We start from the raw sequence: 23,124 nt of genomic DNA on the forward strand, positions 1-23,124 counted from the left end.
AATGTCCAAAGATAGTCTGTGATCTTGCAAATGGATGAGATTTCAGGTATCACCTCGTTCAGACTCAAACCATCCACAAGATGTGCTGCCCTTCATAGTGGACAACTTATAGAGGTAGGATTAATTATTGGTCAAGTTTCAGATTGCCAACTATTTTTTTTTGTTTTTGGAGAAGGAGTCTCGCTCTGTCGCCCAAGCTGGAGTGCAGTGGTGCCATCTCGGCTCACTGCAAGCTCCGCCTCCCAGGTTTACGCCATTCTCCTGCCTCAGCCTCCCGAGTAACTGGCACTACAGGTGCCCGCCACCACACCTGGCTAATTTTTTTGTTTGTTTGTTTTTGTTTTTGTATTTTTAGTAGAGACAGGGTTTCACCGTGTTAGCCAGGATGGTCTCGATCTCCTGACCTTGTGATCCACCTGCCTAGGCCTCCCAAAGTGCTGGGATAGATTGCCTACATTCTTATCCTGCTTACAAGCTGTGTCAGCTCAAGCAAGTTTTAAAAACTGTCATTCGTCTGTAAAATATGAATATTAACAGCACTTACAGCAATGTAACATCATTGATTATTTTCTGTCATGTAGATAGCAGAGAGATGTAGCCCATGGTGATCGTTCTGAATCTGTACAGGCATTTTAACTACCCCTACCAGAATCACCAAGAAGGTTCGCTAAAACACATATTGCTGACTCCCACCCTCTGTCTCTGGGGTAGGGCCTGGAAATCAGCATTTGTAACAAGTTTCCAGGTCTTATTGATGCTGATGGTCTCGATACCACACTTTGCGAACCAATGGTCTATAACAAGAAAGAAGAATAAAACCAACATATTCAAAAATCAAAGATAGACGCATGATAGGAGGAGGGAAGGAAGGGAGGGAGGGAGGGAGGGAGGAAGGAAGGAAGGAAGGAAGGAAGGAAGGAAGGAAGGAAGGAAGAGAGGGAGGGAAGAAGGGAGGGAAAGGTAATGTATTCTGTCTTCTCCAGACTGGATATGCAATAGTGCACTTCTTGAGGCTCAGCTGCAACCTCTGCCTCCCAGGTTTCAAGTGATCTACTCCCACCATCAGTCCATCCCAAGTCAGCTGGTAATATAGGCATGTGCTATCACGCTTGGCTAATTTTTCTTTTTGTATTTTTAGTAGAGATGGGATTTTGCCATGTTGACCAGGCTGGTCTTGAACTCCTGACCTCAGATGATCCACCCACCTCAGCCTCCCAAAATGCTGGGATTACAGGTGTGAGCCACCACATTCGGCCTCATTCTAATTCTTAATCCACCACCAGACCCTCATTTTTTGTCAGTTTACTTCTTTCCACTCGGTAACTTCAATTCTTGGTCACAGCACAGAGTAAGCAAAACTCTCCCTACCAGGTAGACATCATAGCTGAGCACCATGCTCTGGAGACAAGTCCTAGGTGATGAATCACTGAGTTCCCCAATTTGTGAGGAGCTCCACCGAAGTTCCTGATGCCTCCAGAGACGGCCGATCCACCAGCCTGCTCCCCAGCGTGGTGAGCGGAGCGGCAGGGGCCTCTCACCAGGGGTATCCCTGGCTCCTTTCGCCAGTCCTGGCCCACATCACAGGAAAGCCCCACCTTTGCCATCACTAGCTGACTGTGGCCCCTCCAGCTGAGACTTACCATGCGTAATGCTCAGGTAACTAGGCTGATTTTTAAAGAATAAACTTGCCAGGATTTTGGCACCCAGATTACATAAGCTGCTTTCCTCTTCTTACCAATCAGTGGGATCTATGCGAGGCTGCGCAGAAGCCAGCGATTGTCATGCTGTGGTATAGCATGATTTCCAACTTCTGGACCATCCCTCTGAAGCTAAGATCAATCACTCACAGCCTGTCTTCCCTCTACAATGCTGATATTGGTGGCAAATCTTCATTTGCTCCAAGTGGATTTGATTTTGGAAACAGCTAAGAGCTATTTAATACCAAGCCTTGAGAAGAAGGGTAATCAAGCTATTGAATAGCAGTTTGGGTAATAAACAAGTGTGACTTGGAGATTGATTTTTCTGAGCATGGACCATAAACCGGTTCTGAGAGTCATCAGAAATGCAGGTATACAAGTGTTCCCACATGCCCTTTCTTCCCAAGTAAATGAGGTGTAAACTCATGAATGCTAAGGCCTACTGTGCAGCAGACACTTTCCATATATAATCTTGTCAGAACCTCGCAATAATTCTACGATCAAAGTTTGCAAAAGAGGAAACAGATCCCCAGAGCAATAACTTTCCAGTCTCACAGAAATAATAACTGGCAGAGGCAGGGTGAGACTTTAAGCTACCTGATTCCCAAATACTCACACTCTAGGACTTCCTCAAAAGGCTTTGCACTCAGCCAGAGCTGGGGACTTGGTTCCTGGTTCCTGTCTTGGCTGCCACCTTTTGGGCTTCATCCTCTCTTGCTGTCTGTTTTCTGAACCTCAGTTTCCCACTTGGCACCTTCCTGTTCTTTAAAACGTGAAGTCAGTATAACTTTGCCTAATAAAGTACACCTTCAAAAAGCTCTGGTAAAAAGAATCTTCACAGTGTTCAACTGGCAACATACCCCTACTTTTCTCAGAAGTCACCCCAAAGCAACAAGGGAACAATAAAAAAGAAAAAGAAAAAGAAAAAGAAATATGGTCACAAACTCTGTCTTTCATGTAACTGGGAGACATCAGTAACTTCAAGTGACAGTACAGTTGGTTCTTGTTCCTAGTAGCTCTAGAAAGTCACTGCAAACACTGGGTTACCAAATACTGAACCACTGTTAGGGGAGATACAGAGATGGACTCCTGCAAACCTCTGGTCACAATATGTTCATCAACCAATCAATACACAACCTTATGTGTAGACTTTATGTAACATACAGTTCACCCTTCAACAACGTGGGCTTGGACTGCACAGATCCACTTATATGCCTGTTTCCTTCCACCTCTGTCACACTTGAGACAACATGACAAACCCCTCCTCTTTCCCCTCCTCCTTATGCTGTTTTTTGTTTGTTTTGTTTTGTTTTGTTTTGTTTTGTTTTTTGAGACAGAGTTTTGCTGTTGTTGACCAGGCTGGAGTGCAGTGGTGTGATCTTAGCTCACTGCAACCTCCACCTCCCAGGTTCAAGCGATTCTCCTGCCTCAGCCTCCTGAGTAGCGGGGATTACAGGCATGTGCCACCATGCCCAGCTAATTTTGTATTTTTAGTAGAGACAGGGTTCCTCCATGTTAGTCAGGCTGGTCTCGAACTCCTGACCTCAGTTGATCCGCCCGCCTCGGTCTCCCAAAGTGCTGGGATTATAGGCATGAGCCACCGCACCCAGTCATGATGTTCTTAACAACATTTTATTTCATCTAGTTTACTTTATTGTAAGAATACAGTATATAATACCTATAACATATAATATACGTGTTAATTGACTGCTTATATTATCAGTAAGGCTTCCAGTCAACAGTAGGCTATTAGTAGTTAAGTTTTGGGGAAGTCAAAAGTTATACGTCAATTTTCGACTGCACAAATGGTCAGTCCCCCTAGCAACCAATTTGTTCAAGGATCAACTGTATATTGTTAATTCATTAACACTGAACTCATGGCCAACAGCATGATAACTCCTGCCTGAACAAACGTGATCTAAACACATGTATTTTTTTCTGTAAGGCATATCACAGACTTCTTGTGCTCAGAAACACTAGACCACGCTTCAGCACTATGCTTGGTGGCCATTTTAAATGGCAAAATCTCCAATTGATATGGTTTGACTCTGTGTCCCCACCCAAATCTCATATCAAATTGTAGTCCCATAATCCTCATGTGTTGAGGGAGGTACCTGGTGGGAGATGACTGGATCATAGGGGAGCTTCCCCGATGCTGTTCTCATAGTGAGTGAGTTCTCATGAGATCTGATGGTTTTACAGGTTTCCAACAGTTCCTCCGTCACATTCTCTCTCTCTCTCTCCTGCTGCCTTGTGAAGAAGGTACCTGCCTCCCCTTCGCCTTCCGCCATGATTGTCAACTTTCTGAGGCCTCCCCAGCCATGTGGAACTGACTCAATTAAATCTCTTTTGTTTAAAAATTACCCAGTCTGGGGTATTCTTTATACCAGTGTGAAAATGGACCAATACACCAACCAAAAGCTCAAAAACGTGAAAACAATGTGGTATTAAGTAAACCATGTTGTTTACAGTATAAAAGCAAAAACAAGAAGTCAAAAGGCTGAGATACAAGGTCTCACAGAAGATAAGGGAGCGGATAGAAGGAAATAAAACATAAGTTGGGGCCAGGCGCGGTGGCTCACGCCTGTAATCCCAGCACTTTGGAAGGCCGAGACAGGCAGATCACGAGGTCAGGAGATGGAGACCATCCTGGCTAACACGGTGAAACCCTGCCTCTACTAAAAATACAAAAAAAAAAAAAAGTTAGCTGGGTGACAGAGCGAGGCTCCATCTAAAAAAAAAAAAAAAAAAAAAAAAAAACCTAAGTTGGAAGCTTAGGAAAAATAAAAATTTTTAAAAAATCCTTAAAGGTCGCATTTATAGAAGCAGAGAAGCAGCATATTGAAGGATAAACACTGCTATGAACATATAAAGAAATATGGAGAGCAGAAGTGAGGAAAGCAAAGAAAATGAAATGGAATAATCAAAATTTGAACATGCAAGAGAAAACAATAGAGAAGAAAGACACACATGATACAATATATTAATATAAAATAATTGATATCTCCAAAAATATGAACTACCAGAGGATACATGTCAACTAACTGGAGATAAATGGGAAAAAAATATGGCAAAAGGACGATGGAATTGTAGGACTAAGATAAAAACAGAAGTGGTTAGTAGTTCAGAGTAAAATGAAAATATTAGAACCCCTGAAAATATAGAAATGAAATTTCTGGCCGGGCGCGGTGGCTCAAGCCTGTAATCCCAGCACTTTGGGAGGCCGAGAGGGGTGGATCACGAGGTCAGGAGATCGAGACCATCCTGGCTAACACGGTGAAACCCCGTCTCTACTAAAAAAAAATACAAAAAACTAGCCGGGCGAAGTGGCGGGCGCCTGTGGTCCCAGCTACTCGGGAGGCTGAGGCAGGAGAATGGCGTGAACCCGGGAGGCGGAGCTTGCAGTGAGCTGAGATCCGGCCATCGCACTCCAGCCTGGGCGATAGAGCCAGACTCAGTCTCAAAAAAAAAAAAAAAAAAAAAGAAATGAAATTTCTAACAAAAGTTATGCAGCTAGGGGGAGTAAGGAAAAGTTAGCATTTAAATATGCTACATCAAGTAATTGAACTATAAATGTACTTAACGATTATAAGTTAAACAATGGAAAAATAATGAAGTCAACTGAAATGGAGTGGTATAAGTTAAGGGCAAAACAAAAAGAAGGTGTCATATGCCAAATTTGTTGTTATCTGTTATCTGTAGATATTACAATGTTTACATAGGTATGTAAATGTTATATATAAATATCTATATGAAATATGCATCTTAATGTTTAATAAAGTAACTCTTAAACTGAAATAAAAATTTTCCAAATTAGTAAAGCAGACACACACACACACACACACACACTAAATGCAGAAAAATTCAACCCAGAAAGGTTAAAATATAGAGAAGGGCAAATAAAATTCAAAGAAAGAACTGCTCATAATCTTAACAAACAAAATTATATTCCAGGCAAAAAGACTTCAGTGAATCAAGGCAGAATCCTTTAAAATAATATAGGTTTAATTTACAATGAAGCTCTAATAGTTATTGATAATTGTGTGCCAAATAACAGCATTATTATTCATAGAGGAAATGAACAGGAAATCACTAGATAAGTAGACAGACATCACAATAGAAGACTTTATTTCACTCTTCAAGTCCATAAAAGAGAAACTAAACCAAAAATAATAATAATAAAGGATAAAGAAATCCAAGGAACATAGTAATATGGACAAAATTGATATATAGTTACCTGTCTATCTTAGAGACAGAGGCAGAGGTATCTTCCTTGTAAGTACTTATGAATCACTGGGAAAAATCTCATCATGAGGTCAGAAAGAAAACCTCAGTAAATTCCCACAAAAGCAAAAGTTCAGAAATCTCTCTCTGATCACAGTGAAATAAAACTAAAAAGCAATTACAAAACTAGGGGTAAAAAAAAATACTCAATCATCTGGAAATGTTAAAACATTTTTTTAAATGTTGAGTTAATTCCAAAGAACTAGAAAAATAAAGATACGAAAGTACTATATACCAGAACATGCAGGATACAGCTAAAGCAGAACTCAGAGAAACATCTTTAACTATATTAATAAACTAGAAAAAAAAAAAACTAAATAACTTAAATATTATCAACCTGGCATCTTGTAACTCATAAAATAAACCAAAATCAGCCAACTAGCCAAAAGAATAAGGAAAACAGGAAAGTCCCTGCCTCCACTGAAATAAATTTTACATTAATCAAAGATACAAATATTAAAAAGAAATAATTAAAATTTGCTATTTTTATTTTTTGTGTATATCTTTATTTTTTTGAGATGGAGTCTCACTCTGTCGCCCAAGTGGGAATGCGGTGGAGCAGTCTCGGCTCACTGTAAGCTCCACCTCCTGGGTTTACACCATTCTCCTGCCTCAGCCTCCCAAGTAGCTGGAACTACAGGTGCCAAAAATTGCTATGTTTTTGATGTAAGAAAGAGCATTCCATGAAAGGAAAAGCTGAAATACCACATCACTGAGAATATATAGTAAAATTTCTACATTAAAAAAATCCATAAAAACAAAGGAAAGTTAGGAGGAAAAACATGCTTCCTTTGGCAGGAAATAATAATTTATTAATATATAAAAAGCCCCCAACTTAATAGGAGAAAAAGACAAAGAGCATAAGAGAAAAATGGGCAAAGATTATGAGTAGATATTTTAGAAAAGGAAAGACAAATGGCTTTTAAAACTTAGAAAACATGCTCAGCTTTACTCCTACTTAGAAAAATCAAAATAAAATTCCGATTTTTTAAACTATTAAATGGTCATAGAGCAAATATCGGATAATCCACTGTCTTGCAAAAACATAGGGAGTAAGGTATTTACATTGCTGAGGAGAGTGAACACTGTGCTATTGACAGCAAGTACGCAATAAGCCCAAAACCAAAGTACATTTGCCTTTGATTCCAAAATTCTACCTCTAGAAATGTAGCCATAAAATACACTCAAACACTTGTGAAATAGCACACACACAAGTTTTTTAGAGCATTGTTTACAGTAGCAAAAGAATTAAAACAACTTCAATATCCGTCAGTAAGATGGGAGCTAAATGTTTTGAGGTAGTGATACAATGGATACAATATGGTTTTGTTTGTTTGTTTGTTTGTTTGTTTTTGAGATGGAGTCTCGCTCTGTCGCCCAGGCTGGAGTGCAGTGGCACGATCTTGGCTCACTGCAACCTCTGCCTCCCGGGTTCAAGCCATTCTCCTGCCTCAGCCTCCCGAGTGGTTGGGATTACAGGCACCCACCACCATGCCTGGTTAACTTTTGTATTTTTAGCAGAGACGGGATTTCACCATGTTGACCAGGCTGGTCTCGAATTCCTGACCTCGTGATCCACCTGCCTCGGCCTCCCAAAGTGCTGGGATTACAGGTGTGAGCCACTGCGCCCGACCCACAGTGTGTTTTTAAAAGGAAACAGCTCTGAATATATTAATAAGGAAACAACTTCAAGGTTTATGATTGAAAGTTAAAAGCAAAGTGCAAAAAAAAAAAAAAAAGGTCTCATATACTACTGTCTACGCCCACCGAAACAATCTATGTTGATGCTGATATACCTCTACACAGATATATTTGTTTAGGAAGGCAACCGATAGCAGCCCGTATCTGGGCAGGGAATAAGGGTGGCTGGCTGATGGGCAGTGAGGAGGAGTAGTGATCTAAGGTTCACGATATGCTATTTTTCAGTTTGGATTTTGAATCTGTGAGTGCATTATCTATTTAAAATATGTATTTTAACTTTAAGAAAGTGTGCATGGGGAGTGACAGGGAAGTGTGGAGTTTAACTGGCTTCCCACCAACTGTACTGCTCAGCTGGGCTTCTCTGTGTGGAACACAGTAATAGGTGGGACACAGAGCTGTCCAACTGAGCGGTCGAGTTGGTGGGAAGCATAGGAGGACGTGCTAAGAATTGTGAGGCATCCTCCTCGCCTCTCCTTGTGGGTACTTCCCTGGCCTCAGCTCGAGTGTCCTCCCTACACTGTGACCTCTTCTATTGTACATAGCCCAAGTTCACTGTCAGCTCAGGGCCCAAACCGCAGTCCTCTGTGGCAGAATTCAACTTCTAGTGGCAAACTGGTTGATTAATTATAGCCTAGTCTATAAATTGGTTTCCCCTAAATCCAAGCTCCACTCTTTTTCAAGGGGTAGCCAGGAGGATGAGATAACACAAATATAAACCCATTCCCTGTAATATCTCTAGCAGGGGCTGTTAGTGGGAGGTAACTTACAAACAGGAAGAAATGTGAGGGCGGGGCAGTGATAGGCAAGTTTAGTATAAAACTGGTGGGAGAGGGCACACCTTTGAAATCACAGGTTTGTGTTTACATTCCTGCCCAGCTTCTTATCAACCACGTGACCTTGAGCTAACAACAGCCTCCACCTCTCTTGCATGGTTCTTGTGAGGATTGGTGATGAGATAGTTTAAAATGGAAGGCATATCGTAAGTGTTTGATAAGTGGTAGGTGTTGCTGCGCACAAACTTTGAAATGCCACATGATTTCATTTATATGTGGAATATAAAAAAGTAGACAGTAGAATGGTGGTTAGCAGAGGCTGGGGGTCAGGGTGGATGGGGTAAGGGGAGATGTGCATCAAAGTATACAAACTTTCAGTGAGCCGGGAGGACTAAAGTCTAGCGATCTGTTGCATGACATGGGACTATAATTAATAATAATGTATTATATATTTTGAAATTGCTAAGCGAATGGATTCTAGATGTTCTCCCCCCAAGGAAATAAGAATATATGTGAGGTAACAGATTTGTTAATTTGCCTGATTTAATCATGACACAATGTATACCTGTATCAAAATATCATATTATACCCCATAAATGTATACAATCATTATTCGTTAATTAAAAGAAAAATAAATTAAAAAAATAATTTTCTAACAGTTCCATTCAGGCACAGGTAAGCCAAACTTTTAAAAATCCTAAAAAAAGAGGCTTGGGGCCGGGCGCCGTGACTCACACCTGCAATCCTAGCACTTTGGGAGGCCAAGGCGGGCAGATTGCCTGAGCTCAGGAGTTTGAGACCAACCTGGGCAACACAGTGAAACCCCGTCTCTACTAAAATACAAAAGAAATTAGCCGAGCATGGCAGTGTGCACCTGTAGTCCCAGCTACTTGGGAGGCTGAGGCAGGGGAATTGCTTGAACCTGGGAGGCAGAGGTTGCAGTGAGCCGAGATCGTGCCACTGAATTCCAGCCCAGGCAACAGAGCAAGACTCCATCTCTACAAAAAAAAAAGGGGGGGCTTTGAGAAGATGGACTAGGCACTGCCTGAGAGTGATACTTTCTTAGGACACAGGATGAAGCCGACATGGGAAAGAAGAGGTGGAGAAGCCAAGACTCGCTGTCATTCTGCATATATGGGACCCACTCACATTTCCCTTAGACTTAGTTCTAGAGTCTGGAGAGGCCTGATCAGGAAGGCAGGAAGAGTAACTTTGTCTCTGTGGTCCCTGCCTCCTTCCCAAGTGAATGTTTGCACCACCAGGCTCTCCTGTGCAGGACAGTACTGCTGTCTGCAGCATTCCAAGAGGTACCGAAAGACAAGGGGAAAAGAGAGAAGCCTTCATTTATGGAAGTTCCTGTGTGTGCCTTTTATGTAATCTCTCTTAATACAATACTGGCAGACAGATTTCAATGTGCCTATTTCATCAATGAGGAAACCAATGCTTAGCCAGGTGGTGACAGGTAATTAGAAAAGTATCCAGACTATACTTTCCTGATTTGGAAGTCTAAATTCTCTTCACTATACCATGCCATGTCTTTCACTTGTACAAGCTCATAGGACAGCAATCATATTTTTTTTTTCTTTTTTTTTTTTTTGAGACGGAGTCTCTCTCCGTCGCCCAGGCTGGAGTGCAGTGGCGCAATCTTGGCTCACTGCAAGCTCCGCCTCCTGGGTTCATGCCATTCTGCTGCCTCAGTCTCCCGAGTAGCTGGGACTACAGGCACCCGCCACCACGTCCAGCTAATTTTTTTGCATTTTTAGTAGAGATGGGGTTTCACTGTGTTGGCCAGGATGGTCTCGATCTCCTGACCCAGTGATCCACCCGCCACGGCCTCCCAAAGTGCTGGGATTACAGGCGTGAGCCACTGCGCCCGGCCAGCAATCATACCTTTGATTCTCTCTTGTGACATTTTATTTTCCTATGATTCACATAATAAGGTTCAACCCACATTTCAGATAACTGAAATCCAAGCATCTAGGAATCTTTGACTTTGAGACTTCCCTTCAGAATGTTAGAGACAGAAACGATCTGTGACACAAACCCAACCAAGCAGGGAAGTCTACTGAGGCTAGAATATAGAAATGGGCATGCCAGTGGCAGAAAGAAGTTTGATGGTATGAGTCGATTAGGTAAAAGTCCTAAAGAAACCTCTGTGGGGCAGAGGAGTGAGAAGAGGATTTGCAATGGTTCGAGGTCAGTAATCCAGGTGGTAGAAGAGCACGGGAAGGGAGGCTGAAACTGCAAGAGAAGCACAGGGATGAGTGGACCCCCACTATCGAACCAGATAAGAAAGTGGATGAATGAGTGCCTTCAAAAATGATGATGTTGTCACGTGCTGAAACAGTGGTTGCCAGAAACAAGCCACATTGCTCAGGATTCTCCAGGAAAACAAAAAACAAAACAAAACAAAAAAACCATTGGAGATATCTGTATTTACATCTATACCTAGAGATTTATTGTAAGGAATTGGCTCACGTGATTACAGAGGCTGACAGAGTCCAAGATTTGCAACCAGCAGACTGGAGACTCAGGAGAGCCAATGGTGTAGTTTCAGTCCAAAGGTCTGCAAACTCAGGACCCAGGAAGGGCCAACATGTCTCCGTTCAAAGGCAGTCAGATAAGAGTTCTCTGTTATTTGTAGAAGGATCAGACTTTTTGTCCTATTTGGGCTGTCAAAGGATCAGATAAGGCCCGCCTACGTTAGGAAAGTTAATCTGCTTTACTCAGTCTACTGATTCAAATATGAATATCATTCAAAACCATCCTTCTAGGCACACCTAGAATAATGTTTGACCCAATATCTGGGCAAACCATGGCCCGGTTAAGTTGACACAAAAAAATTAATCATATACAAGGGTATAGGAGGGAATATGAAATAAACTCAGGAAAATAACGAATGTCATCGAGAATCTGGCGTGAGATGAAAAGGAATGACTAAAGGAGAGATGAATGCAGATCTTAACAGTATGAAATGGCAAAGTCACCAAAGGAGAATTTGGTTGGCATCACTGATGGCTGGGGTGAGAGGAGTGTGTAGGTGAATACTGGGACAAAAAATATACAAGCCTGTGTAAACTTTGAGTAGCATCACAGGTGCTTCTACAGCCAATTTGGATTTGGAATTAAAGCAAAGTTGCTTTCACTCATCTTCTGTCCAAGTAAAATTATACGTCATTGTTGAGATAATGGTGTTAGGAGACCCGTGCAATCTGTGCGGAAGTTCCTTAACAAGAAGTTCTGCTCTAAAATGCAAGCGTGTAATGCACACATTCACCGGATGTCATAGGACATAGGACCCAGTGTGGTTCTCTTGATATGATGGTGCTTCTTACCCACCCCAAGACCAAAGGCAAGGGCAGTGCCATCAAGAGACACTGAGTTTCCTTCAGACCCAGCTGACCTAGGTCATTTAGGGAGTTCCAACCAGAAGTTGAAGATACAAATTTAGTAGTAATTCAGCATAGTGATGATACTATATAAAACCATGGAACAAATGAGGCCACGTAGGGCAGTGGTTCTCAATCCTGAGTGCATGTAAGGGTCATCCGTAATGCTTTCAAAACCAGCCACAGCCAGAGCGCCAGACCCAGGGACTCTAATTCCCCTTGCCTGGAAATTATCCCTGCATTTAGAAACCTTCCGGATGACGCTAATGAGCAGGTAGAGTTGAGAACAGATGATCCAGGGGAGTAAAGAGGAACCCGGACCAACCCTGAAGCCCTCAACAATTAGACATCAGTTTGAGAAGCAGAAGCTAGAAAAGAAAAGGAAAGTCAGAGATAAAAAGTTATTTGAGAGGAGGCCAGGTTAATGGTATCAAATCCTGCCAAGTGAATCAGATGAGGCCAGAGAAGCGACCAAGGCGTTTGGCAACCTGAAGGTAGTTTGTAACCTTGGCAGTTTCTTTGTGGAGTGGTAGGGACAGAAATCGGCCTGGAGTGAGTTGAGGTGGAAATAGTCATTATAGCAACATTCTTCAGTTTTGCTCTGAATTGATGAGTGTAAATGACGCAGCAGCTGCTATAGGATGTGAGAATGGGAGCTTTTTTACTGTGCTGATGGGAGTGATCCAATAGAAAAGAGTAATTTTATAATAAATAAGAAAAGTATAATAACTATATCAGTAACGACCCTGCAAAAGCAAGAAGAGATGGAGTCCAGATAATAAGCAGCATTGGCCCGGGTGCGGTGGCTCACGCCTGTAATTCCAGCACTTTGGGAGGCCAAGGCGGGCGGATCATGAGGTCAGGAGTTCGAGACCAGCCTGGCCAACATGGTGAAACACCATCTCTACTAAAGATACAAAAAATTAGCCGTGCATGGTGGCATGTGCCTGTAATCCCAGCTACTCGGGAGGCTGAGGCAGGAGAATCGCTTGAATCTGGGAGGCGGAGGTTGCAGGGAGCCGAGATCATGCCATTGCACTACAGCCTGGGCAACAGGGCAAGACTTCGCCTCAAAAAAAAAGAGAGATTGGGGTCCCCATCTGATCTGATGACTTCTACAAACATCTATTTAAGTCAATGGACTTCTAAAATAAATATTTTGAAGTCTGTTTTGGTCACCCCACTGACTATATCATAGACGTATTTTATGTCAGTACATCTATATTTCAATCATTCCTTTCAAATTACCACATAAGAGGCTGGGCACAGTGGCTCATGCCTGTAATCCTAGCACTTTAGGAGGCCGAGGTGAGTGGATCACAAGGTCAGGAGTTCAAGATCAGCCTGGCCGTGATGGTGAAACCCTTTCTCTACTAAAAATACAAAAAATTAGCTGGGCGTGGTGGTGGGCACCTGTAATTCCCAGCTACTTGGGAGGCTGAGGCAGAGAATTGCTTGATCCTGGGAGGCAGAAGTTGCAGTGAGCAAAGATCACACCACTGCACTCCAGCCTGGGTGACAGAGCAAGACTCCATCCTCACAAAAAAACAAAACAAAATAAAACAAAAAATTACCACATAATATTTATATGTATAGGTTATCATTGGTTTAATTTATACTGTTGGAATGGGAGCATGCAGATATTTTTTCCATCTTTTTTATCATAAATATATTTTATCGATTTTTTTTTTCTTATTTCCTTTAGGATAAATTCCTAAGTATGAAATTCCAATAAAAATCATCCTTTATTATTATATTATTAATGGTTCTTGAGATAAACAGAACCAATAGGATATATAGACATACACAGTTTTTTATATAGATTATATATAGTATATAGCCTCTTTTAATATATTGTAGTCTCACAGATTAATTGAACTTCATGCGAAATTTCATATTAATTATTTAAAGAGTTGCTTTTCATTTTTCTGACAACCCAATGGTAAACAAGAAGCTGTTTGGCCAACCTTGAAAAAGCTGCTTCTGGAAGTTGAAAGGAATTGCAGTTTAAATTCACAAGGACAATCTCTCCTCTCCTTCCACACATACCCTCAACACATACATACCTTTTATCTTCCTTCCTCTGCTCATTTTTGTTAATCTCATTGGTGAAATTTTTAATTCTCAAAAGCTGACCCTAAGTCCTCTGAAGATATGACTTGTGCCAAAATTGGTTCAAATGTTCTTGACTTTTCTCCACCCAAAGGCATTTATCAGTTCTTGACATGGCACTGAATTCTTGAATTCTCCCCCCACCCTTATTACACTGAAAGCTACTCTGCAGAAGGACACTGTCTGCCACTTCATTTGAATCCTTTGTATTGTCCAGTACAGAATCACAAGGTGACCAACTCTTGGTCTAAAAGTCTCAGTAGCCAAGGCCACCACAAGACCCAACACCCAATTCTAATGTCAAAGATGAGGGATCTTTTAAAAATACAAATAAGATTTGTTCCTTCATTGCTTAAAGTCCATTGCTCTTGGAATAAATACAGGCCTCCGTAGCTGGACCACAAAGAGGCCTCATGCTCTTCGATCACATATATCCCCATGCTAACCCTCGGTCTCTGAAATCCATTTGTGCTGGTCTTATTTCAATTTCTTGAGCAAGTGATGTGTGCTTCTATCTCCTCTTGCAAGGAACTCTTCTAACATCCTTCTTTGCCTCATCCTCCAGATCTTGACATACCTCACCTCTTCAGGGAAGCCTCCTTTACTCCAGACAGGTTGAACACCCCTATTATTTGCCTTCAGAGTGCCATGTGATTCTCCATTCTAAGCCCTCCCCTCCACTGAAATTTCATATGTGTTTCTGTGCTTCTTTGATTAATATCTGTCTCCCTTTTCAGAGTAAAAGTTTCATGAAAACCAGAATGGTACTTGCTTCCCTCATCATTACATATCCATCATCAAGGACAGTGTACAAGAAAATGTTGGTCGAACGAATGAGAGAATGAATGAGTGGCTAAAAGTGAGAGCCATAGTCTACAAGAGGTAGAGATGGGTAGTTGAAGAATGGACCTCATGGTGGTGGTGTAGGAAAACAGGGGAAGCAGGCAGTTGAAATCACCTAGTCAAACACCACCCCACTCTTTTTTTAGAAATGGGGGTCTCACTCTGTCACCCAGGCTGGAGTGCACTGGCATGATCATAGATCACTGCAGCTTCAAATTACTGGGCTTAAGTGATCCTCCCACCTCAGCCTCCTGAGTAGTTGGACCATAGGCATGTGGCACGATGCCTGGCTAATTTAAAAATATATGTATTGTTATAAGACAGGATCTTGTTTTATTGTGCAGGCTGGTCTTGAACTCCTGGCTTCAGGCAATCCTCCCATCTCGGTTTCCCAAAGTGCTGGGATTACAGGCATGAACCACTGTGCCTGGCCTCCAAGCCCTCTTAACATGGTTGCATACAAAGAGTTGAGAGAATCGATGACTCTACTTTAACTGAATACAACATTTTATGTATACATATACTTTGTGGGAACAGAGTCTACTGAATTCATCACAATTTCAAATAGAAGCTGGGCACTATGGTGCACACCTGTAGTCCCAGCTACTCAGGAGGCTGAGGCAGGAGGATTTCTTGAGGCCAGAAGTTTGAGACTGCAGTGAGCTCTGATTGTAGCTGTGAATAGCCACTACTACACTCCAACCTGGGCAACATAGCAAGATCCTCTCTCCTAAAAAAAATTTCAAATGGGTCTTGATCCTCCAAAAGAATGAAAAACCACTAGTCTAATCCAATTTCTGAATAAGAACTAGATATATGGCCAGAGGTGAGGTGAAATCCGTGCTTTCTCCATTGCACTCGGTTTTTTTTTTGTTTTTTGTTTTTTTTTTTGAGACAGAGTCTTGCTGTGTTGCCCAGGTTGGAGTGCAGTGGTGTGATCTCGGCTCACTGCAACCTCTGCCTCCTGGGTTACTCCTGCCTCAGCCTCCAGAGTAGCTGGGACTACAGGCACGTGCCACCACACCTGGCTAATTTTTTGTATTTTTAGTAGAGGCAGGGTTTCGTCATGTTAGCCAGGATGGTCTAGATCTTCTGACCTTGTGATCCACCCGCCTCAGCTTCCCAAAATGCTGGGATTACAGGCATGAGCCACTGCACCCGGCCATCCATTGCACTTTCTATCAAATAACAATAATAGTAATAATTCATCTCAAAACATCTTTTAGCTAGCTCCAGATTCTTTGAGACTCCACAGGCAAAATTAACTTTTTGAAATCCATGCTGTTTAAGAGTACAATAAAGTGAGAGTTGCCTAGTTGTCCCTCAGCGTCCAGTCTCATGGCCCCTTCTTGAATCGTCACTAGCAGATAGCTCTGAAGGTGACGTGCAGCCTGAGGCGTTTCATCTTTCATTTGCCCCTCATTGCTAACTAATGATGCCTCATGGCCTTGTTGGGCCTTGTTTCTACAAGGCTGGACACCTTCTTTTAACAAGACATACTTGAAAAACAAGATATTTCCCTTTGTACTAGAAACAAATGGTGATTAATGTACTCGTTGTAATTAATCTGTGGTGACAGATTAGCGGTGTAGCAGCAGTTCTTTTGCTGCTCTGGGAACCTTCCTTGATAGGACAGCTGGTGAGAGGGGACACCAAATTCAATTTGTTTCTCATTTGCATACATATGACAACCATCTGTGCTAATAGCACTGCAATGTCTCCATTAGGCCCAGAGCTCGTGTGCTGGCTCTCCCCTGCTCCCATTAGGCCTGGGAGAGGGAGAGCTCACAGCACAAATATTTGTAGAGGAAAAAGCGTGGGCTTGATGGAACACAACCAATTATGTCCCCTCCTAGCAAAGGTCAAACATCCAACGTGAGCTAAGATCCTTCTCACCCATGGGAGGGTAATCTTCTTTGAAAAACCCCTGTTCCTTTCATCAAAAGGTCTCTACCCTCTCCATCTCAAAGACCCAGTCGAATTATTCACAGCCTATTCCCTACGGTCCGGTCACTCAAACCAGCTTCACTTTGGCAGATATCTTTTTTTTTTTTTAACTGATACCTTCATTCAAACAATATTCATGCAATATCGGTACACTGATCATGCCAGTGTACGCCAGCCTGGGTGACAGAGGGAGACCCCCATCTCTGAAAAAAAAGGGGGTGGTGCTTGACTAGGTGATTTCAACTTCCTGCTTCCCCTGTTTCCCTACACTACCACCATGAGGTCCATTCCTCAACTACCCATCTCTACCTCTTGTAGACTATGACTCTCAGTTTTAGTCACTCATTCATTCTGTCATTCGTTCGACCAACATTTTCTTGTACACTGTCCCTAATGATGGATATGTAATGATGCGGGAAGCAGGTGCCATTCTGGTTTTCATGAAACTTTTTACTCTGGAAAGGAGATGGATATGAATCAAAGTAGCAGGGTTTCAGTGGAGAGCAGGGCTTATAAGGGAGAATCACACGGTACTATTCATGCAATAAATATTCATGGAATAATGCCTAAGTTCAGGCACTATTCCAGGTGGAAGAGGAACAGCAGTTAACGAGAGAGAAGGTTTTGGTTTTAGGAAGTTTACATGATAGTGATGCACGCTGATGATAAACAAATAAACAGGAAAAAATTCATGTAGTGTCATGTCCTAAGCAGAGATTCAAAAAACAGGGTTTTAGGTGGTGTGAAATAGGTCATATGTGACACCACATTACCCTTGGTGCTCACAGATGTCCTCTCTGAAGAGGTGACGTGCAAGCTGCCATCTGAACGGCAAGGAGGATCCAGCCTGTGAATACCAAGGGAACACCCATTTTTCCAGAGGAAGGGAATCGCTAAAATAAGGAACTCTAGAGAAAGTGAGCTTGACGTGTTGAGTAGGAGGAAGATAGACAGCGGGTCTGAAGGGAGGTGGGAGTGACACATCTGCACTAACTTGCTAGGGCTGCTGAAACAAAGAACCACAAACTGGGGGCCTAAAACAACGGAAATATATTGTCTCAGCGTTCTGGAGCCTAGAAGTCCAAATCGAGGTGTCCACAGGGCCCTGAAAACCACAGAGGAGAATCCTTCCTCATCTTTTTCAGCTTCTGGTGTTTGTTAGCAGTTCTTGAGGCTCCCTGTCTTGTTGACGCACCATTCCAATCTTTGCCTCTGTCATCATCATCACACGATTGTCTTCTCCCTGGGTGTTTCTGTCTCTTTTCTTGTAATGACACCAGTCATAATGGATTAACCCCCTGAACCACATGGGGATTTGGAAGCCAGGTAAGGCATGCAGATCATAGTGTAAAAGGAATGATAACCTTTAAAGGCTCTTTGCAATGAAATAGTATGATCCATTTTATATGTCAATATCATGTATAGATTGGATGGGGGCAGGGCAAGAGGGGAAGGATGAAGGTGAACCATTGAGGAAGTTCATCTTTGGATCTACAAGTCATGGCGGTCTGAACTAGGAAAGTGACAAAAAAGACGGCATAAAGAAGGAGGTTTTGTGATATATTTAAAGGGTAGAATCCATAGACTTTATAATAGGTCAGATATAAGTATTTGGAAAATGAGAAGAATCATGTTCTTATCCTGAACAATTGGCAGGAGGGTGCATATTTGCTGGAAGAGGGAATACTTGGGGGAAGGGAATAAGTTTGAAAGAGAAAATCAAATGGTCCATTTTGGACACATTGAGTTACAAATATTTAAGGGACAGCCACACAGAAATATAAGATCGCCTATTTGAGTATGTGAGTCTAGATGTCAGAGGAAATGCTTGAGATTAAGACAGAAATATGGACATCATCAGTTTAAAGAGGTTATTTAAAGTTCACGGACGGTGCTGGATGAGATCTTTCCTTAGGGGGCTAGAAGATATAGAAAAACAGGACCCACCCCCAAATCCCAAGCAGCTCTGTGACCCTCATCTCTTCTTCTATCCATGCTTGTGCTAGGGGTCCTCACTCCTCATGGTAAGTGCTCGTTCTTATTATGAACAGCTTTGCTCTATGACACATTGCGTATGGTGGAAAGACAAGGCAGACCCCTCTCTGTTTCGTGCCTCATTATACACATATTTCATCCCTACTTCCCTTTGTCTTGCTTTTCCTCCATGAAGGAAGAGGCTGTGTTCAGCATGTCTTCATTTCCACAGACTAGAGGTTCTCAAGCCCTCATACTGTTGACCTTTTGCACTGGACAATTCTTTGTTGTTGGAGGGCTGTCCTGTGGATTATAAGATATTTAGCAGCATCCCTGGCCTCTACCTGCTAGGTGCCATTAGCACCCTCTAGTCATGGCAATTTAAAAATGCCTCCAGACACTGCCAAATGTTTTCTGGGAAGGAGAAGGAGGCAAAATGGACCCCAGTTGAGAGCCACTGCCACAGACATCTCACAGGGCTCCATATACAGGACAGACACTCAGTAAACAGCTGCCATTGGTGGTGGCAGCAACTCTCTCTCGGCACACAGCTTCCTTCTGCCTTCCCCTGTGAGCTAAAGGAAATGCATTCTTCATTAAAACCTTGTAAAATAGCTTTGGAATTTCTCATTCGTCTGTGGCCAGACCTCCAGATTCCAGACTCCTTCTTCAGAGTTGAAGGCAAATGTGTGAGAGACCAGAATGAGGTGTGAGAGGGTGTTTTTCATTCAGCCAGTCAACAAATGGCAAAGTTAAACAATTGAATTAAGAGAGACCTTCCACAGCCAAAGCCTGCTTTGATAAGATAGGGGAGGGAGGCTATTACCCAAGAAAAATTGCTACCCCACATTCTAGTGACTGCATCCTAAAGAAAAAGCCATCTTTAGCACAACAGATGTCCTTTGTAAAATTTTATCAACCAGAAAAATAGAGGGGGAGAAGGCAAACCAGACCTTTAAAATGCAATCTAGAGTCTATACAAATTAATACAAGGATAGCATAATTAGGTTGAAAATGACACAAAATCAAATGATATGTAGCTGTCCTTATGGTGTATCACAGCTCCTGAAATCTTAAAGGGTAAGTGAAAATATGGGGCCTTCTGCAGCGTGGTGAACATAGCAACCTTTCCCGGTGACTCTCTATGCAGCTTTAGCAGACTTGCTAACATGGACTTTCTGAAAGCCACGAAGTCAGTCAGAGAAACATTGCAGATAATGTGTATTTGCAAAAGCAGCCCCATTGGAGGATTACACAAGTCCACACCTGATCATGATCTCCAAATTGAACCACTTTTGCTGTCAAATCGAGATGTAGAACATTGAAATCAGGTTAAAAACAAACAAACAAACAAATAAACAAACAAAACAGTAAAACCTGATCCACTGGCTGCTCGTCTCTTTTCCCCTGAACCCCATCCAGGTCCTGATAGGTCTTCTGAGGTAGAGATGAAAAGGGTGGCTGGACCACTTCCTGTACAGAAAAGAGTCTTGGGTTAGCTCTGATGTTTCTGTGATATGAATTCAAAGGGAGAGAACATTAGAAAGGAAAAGAAAGACATTCCCAAAAAAAGGGCTTTCAGAAAACAAAGTTGTGTGAAGAAATCAAAGTGTTCTGATTATCAACAGCAGCATAACAACCCACCCCAAAATGAAACTACAATTTATTATTGTTGTTGCTAAAGAAATGACAATTTATTATTTTTTATTCTGTAGATTAGATGGGCAGTTTTACTTCTTTTGTTGTTGGCTGGCATATTAGAATGACTGGAAAATCCAAGTTGGCCACCTTCCCATGGCTAGCAATTTATGCTCACTGCTAACCCGAAGCTCAGAAGGGGCTGCTGGTGGAGGTTCTTGGTTCTCCTCTATGGAGACCTTTCCACATATCTGCTTGGTCTTCCTCACAACATGGCGCCTTCTTTCCAAGAAGAAGCATTCAAGAAGAAGGAAGTAGAAATTGCCAATCTCTTAAAACCTGAGCTTGAAAGTATTGGAATGTAACTTTAACTATATTCTATTGGTGAAAAGCAGTCACAGGGCCAGCCTAGATTCGAGACGAAGGAACATAAGCTTTCTTGTGATGTAAGGAGTAGCATATACATAGTGGGAGAGACTGCCTTTGGAGGGTAATAGTCATAATAAACGTGTCATTTGACTCCACAACTTACCACTCTGGGGGTATTTCTATGCTCTTGATCCATATTTGTGTTTCTTTCTCTAAAGCACTGTCATATTCTAAGAGCAATGGATGAGAAAGAGATGACTTGCCCTCCTGCAATTACATATATGTGCACGTGTTGATCATATCGGCCTATATGAATTGAAAGAGTCATCAGAAGCCTGGAAAGAATGACTTGCTTCATACTAGCTTTTGGTTTTGAACACCAATTTTTCCCTATGTTGTTACGACAAGGACATATATAAAGAAATGTGCCATTTCTTTAATTAAGTTTTAATTTTACTTTTATTTTAAGTTCTGGGATACATGTGCAGAATATGCAGGTTTGTTACATAGGTATATATGTGCCGTGGTGGTTTGCTGTACCCATCAACCTGTCATCTAGGTTTTAAGCACCACGTGCATTAAGTATTTGTCCTAATGCTCTCCATCTCCTTGTCCCCCTCTCCCCAACAGGCCCTGGTGTGTAATGTTCCCTCCCTGTGTCCATGTGTTCTCATTGTTCAAATCCCACTTATGAGTGAGAAAGTGCAGTGTTTGTTTTTCTGTTTCTGTGTTAGTTTGCTGAGAATAATGGTTTCCAGCTTCCTCCATGTCCCTGCAAAGGACAGGAACTCATTCTTTTTTATGACTGCGTAGTATTCCATGGTGTATATGTGCCATATTTTCTTCATCCAGTCTATCTTTGATGGGCATTTGGGTTGGTTCCAAGTCTTTGCGATTGTAAATATGCTGCAATAAACACACGTGTGCATGTGTCTTTATAGTAGAATGATTTATAATCCTTTGGGTATATACCCAGTAATGGGATTGCTGGATCAAATGATATTTTTGTTTCTAGATCCTTGAGGAATCACTACACTGTCTTCCACAATGGTTGAAGTAATTTATGCTCCCACCAATGGTGTAAAAGCATTCCTATTTCTCTATCTATTAGTTTTTAAGAAACCTAATTCCTACTTCGTCTTCTGATATTAAGTAACTAATGCGTGAGTAAACAGTTGGTTCTCTTTTTAAAACTACCAACTTCATAAGCCTAGGACAAAATTAAATGAGAGAATATGAGATTTCTTTTCATATAGTAAATGCTCAAAAATATCAGATGATGAGAATGATTCAAATTGCTGCCACAGAGTCTGATGTAGTAGGTGATTAATTTAATGACAGCTAATATTGTTGAAGAGAAGCTCTTTTAGAGGAAGGAATGGTGAAGGAAGAGGGTACAACTATTTAAATGAGGAGAGAGGAATGTGAGGGCTAAGAAGCTTGGGGTCAGGGGAAGGGCGACACTCACAGTGTCTCGAGAGGCATTTGACAGAGCTGTCTTTAATACCAAATTATCAGAGACAGTTTTGGGATTTTCCCTGGCACAGAAATGCATTCCCCCTGAGCCCTCGAATAAATACTTAGAAGGTTAAAGGTCAGTTCATTAATCTCCTCACTTGCCCATTTGTTTGGACATACAGATGCTCTGTTGTTAAGGCAATCTGAGCAGACAGGAAAAAGTGTGGACTCTCACCCACTTCAATACTGTCCCACATTGGATGTAGGTGTGTGCAAGAGAAAAAATATGTTTTAAATTTAATTCTGTGTTTTTAAAAACTGTAATGAAAATTTGAAACTTGCGACTTTGTTCGGTTCCTCTCCAGGGTTTGTTTATGAAACTTGCCTTATAGTTCACATTTGAACAAATTTTCTTTGCTAAGAAAATTTTTATTTTCCTCAATGACCCAAAATCTGTCAAGCAAGAGCAATGGAAGTTCCTACCTGTCCCTTTGTACCAAAGCTACCCGACTGCTTTACACAATTCAACACATCTCCAAGCTTCCGAGGGCCTTGGGGAAGCCTCATTCTTAGAGATATTGAAAGAAAAGCAGAGAAAGATTTATACTTTCTTTTTTTTCTTTTCTTTTCCTTTTTTTTTTTTTTTTTGAGACAGAGTGTCACTCTGTCACCAGGCTAGAGTGTGGTGGTGTGATCTCAGCTCACTGCAACCTCTGCCTCCTGGGTTCAAGCAATTCTCCTGCCTCAACCTCCCAAGTAGCTGGGACTACAGGCGCCTGCCATCACACCTGGCTAATTTTTAAATTTTTAGTAGAGACGGGGTTTCACCATGTTGGCCAGGATGGTCTCGACCTCTTGACCTCATGATCCACCCACCTCGGCCTCCCAAAGTGCTGGGATTACAGGCGTGAGCCACCACGCCCAGCAAGACTTACACTT

The 23,124-nt window shown here is 41.9% G+C and overlaps 1 long non-coding RNA gene across 4 annotated transcripts in view; it reads right to left on the reverse strand.

Moving 5' to 3' along the window:
• Positions 1 to 23,124, reverse strand: part of LOC103878657 — a 63,980-nt gene that overhangs the window by 8,548 nt on the left and 32,308 nt on the right. For all 4 annotated transcript variants that reach the window (XR_004179348.1, XR_004179351.1, XR_004179350.1 and 1 more), the window contains one exon: positions 20,098 to 20,193. This is a non-coding gene — a long non-coding RNA (uncharacterized LOC103878657). The remainder of the gene's footprint in view (positions 1 to 20,097; positions 20,194 to 23,124) is intronic.

Source organism: Papio anubis, chromosome 17, assembly GCF_008728515.1.
Source record: "Papio anubis isolate 15944 chromosome 17, Panubis1.0, whole genome shotgun sequence".
Classification (NCBI taxonomy): domain Eukaryota; kingdom Metazoa; phylum Chordata; class Mammalia; order Primates; family Cercopithecidae; genus Papio; species Papio anubis.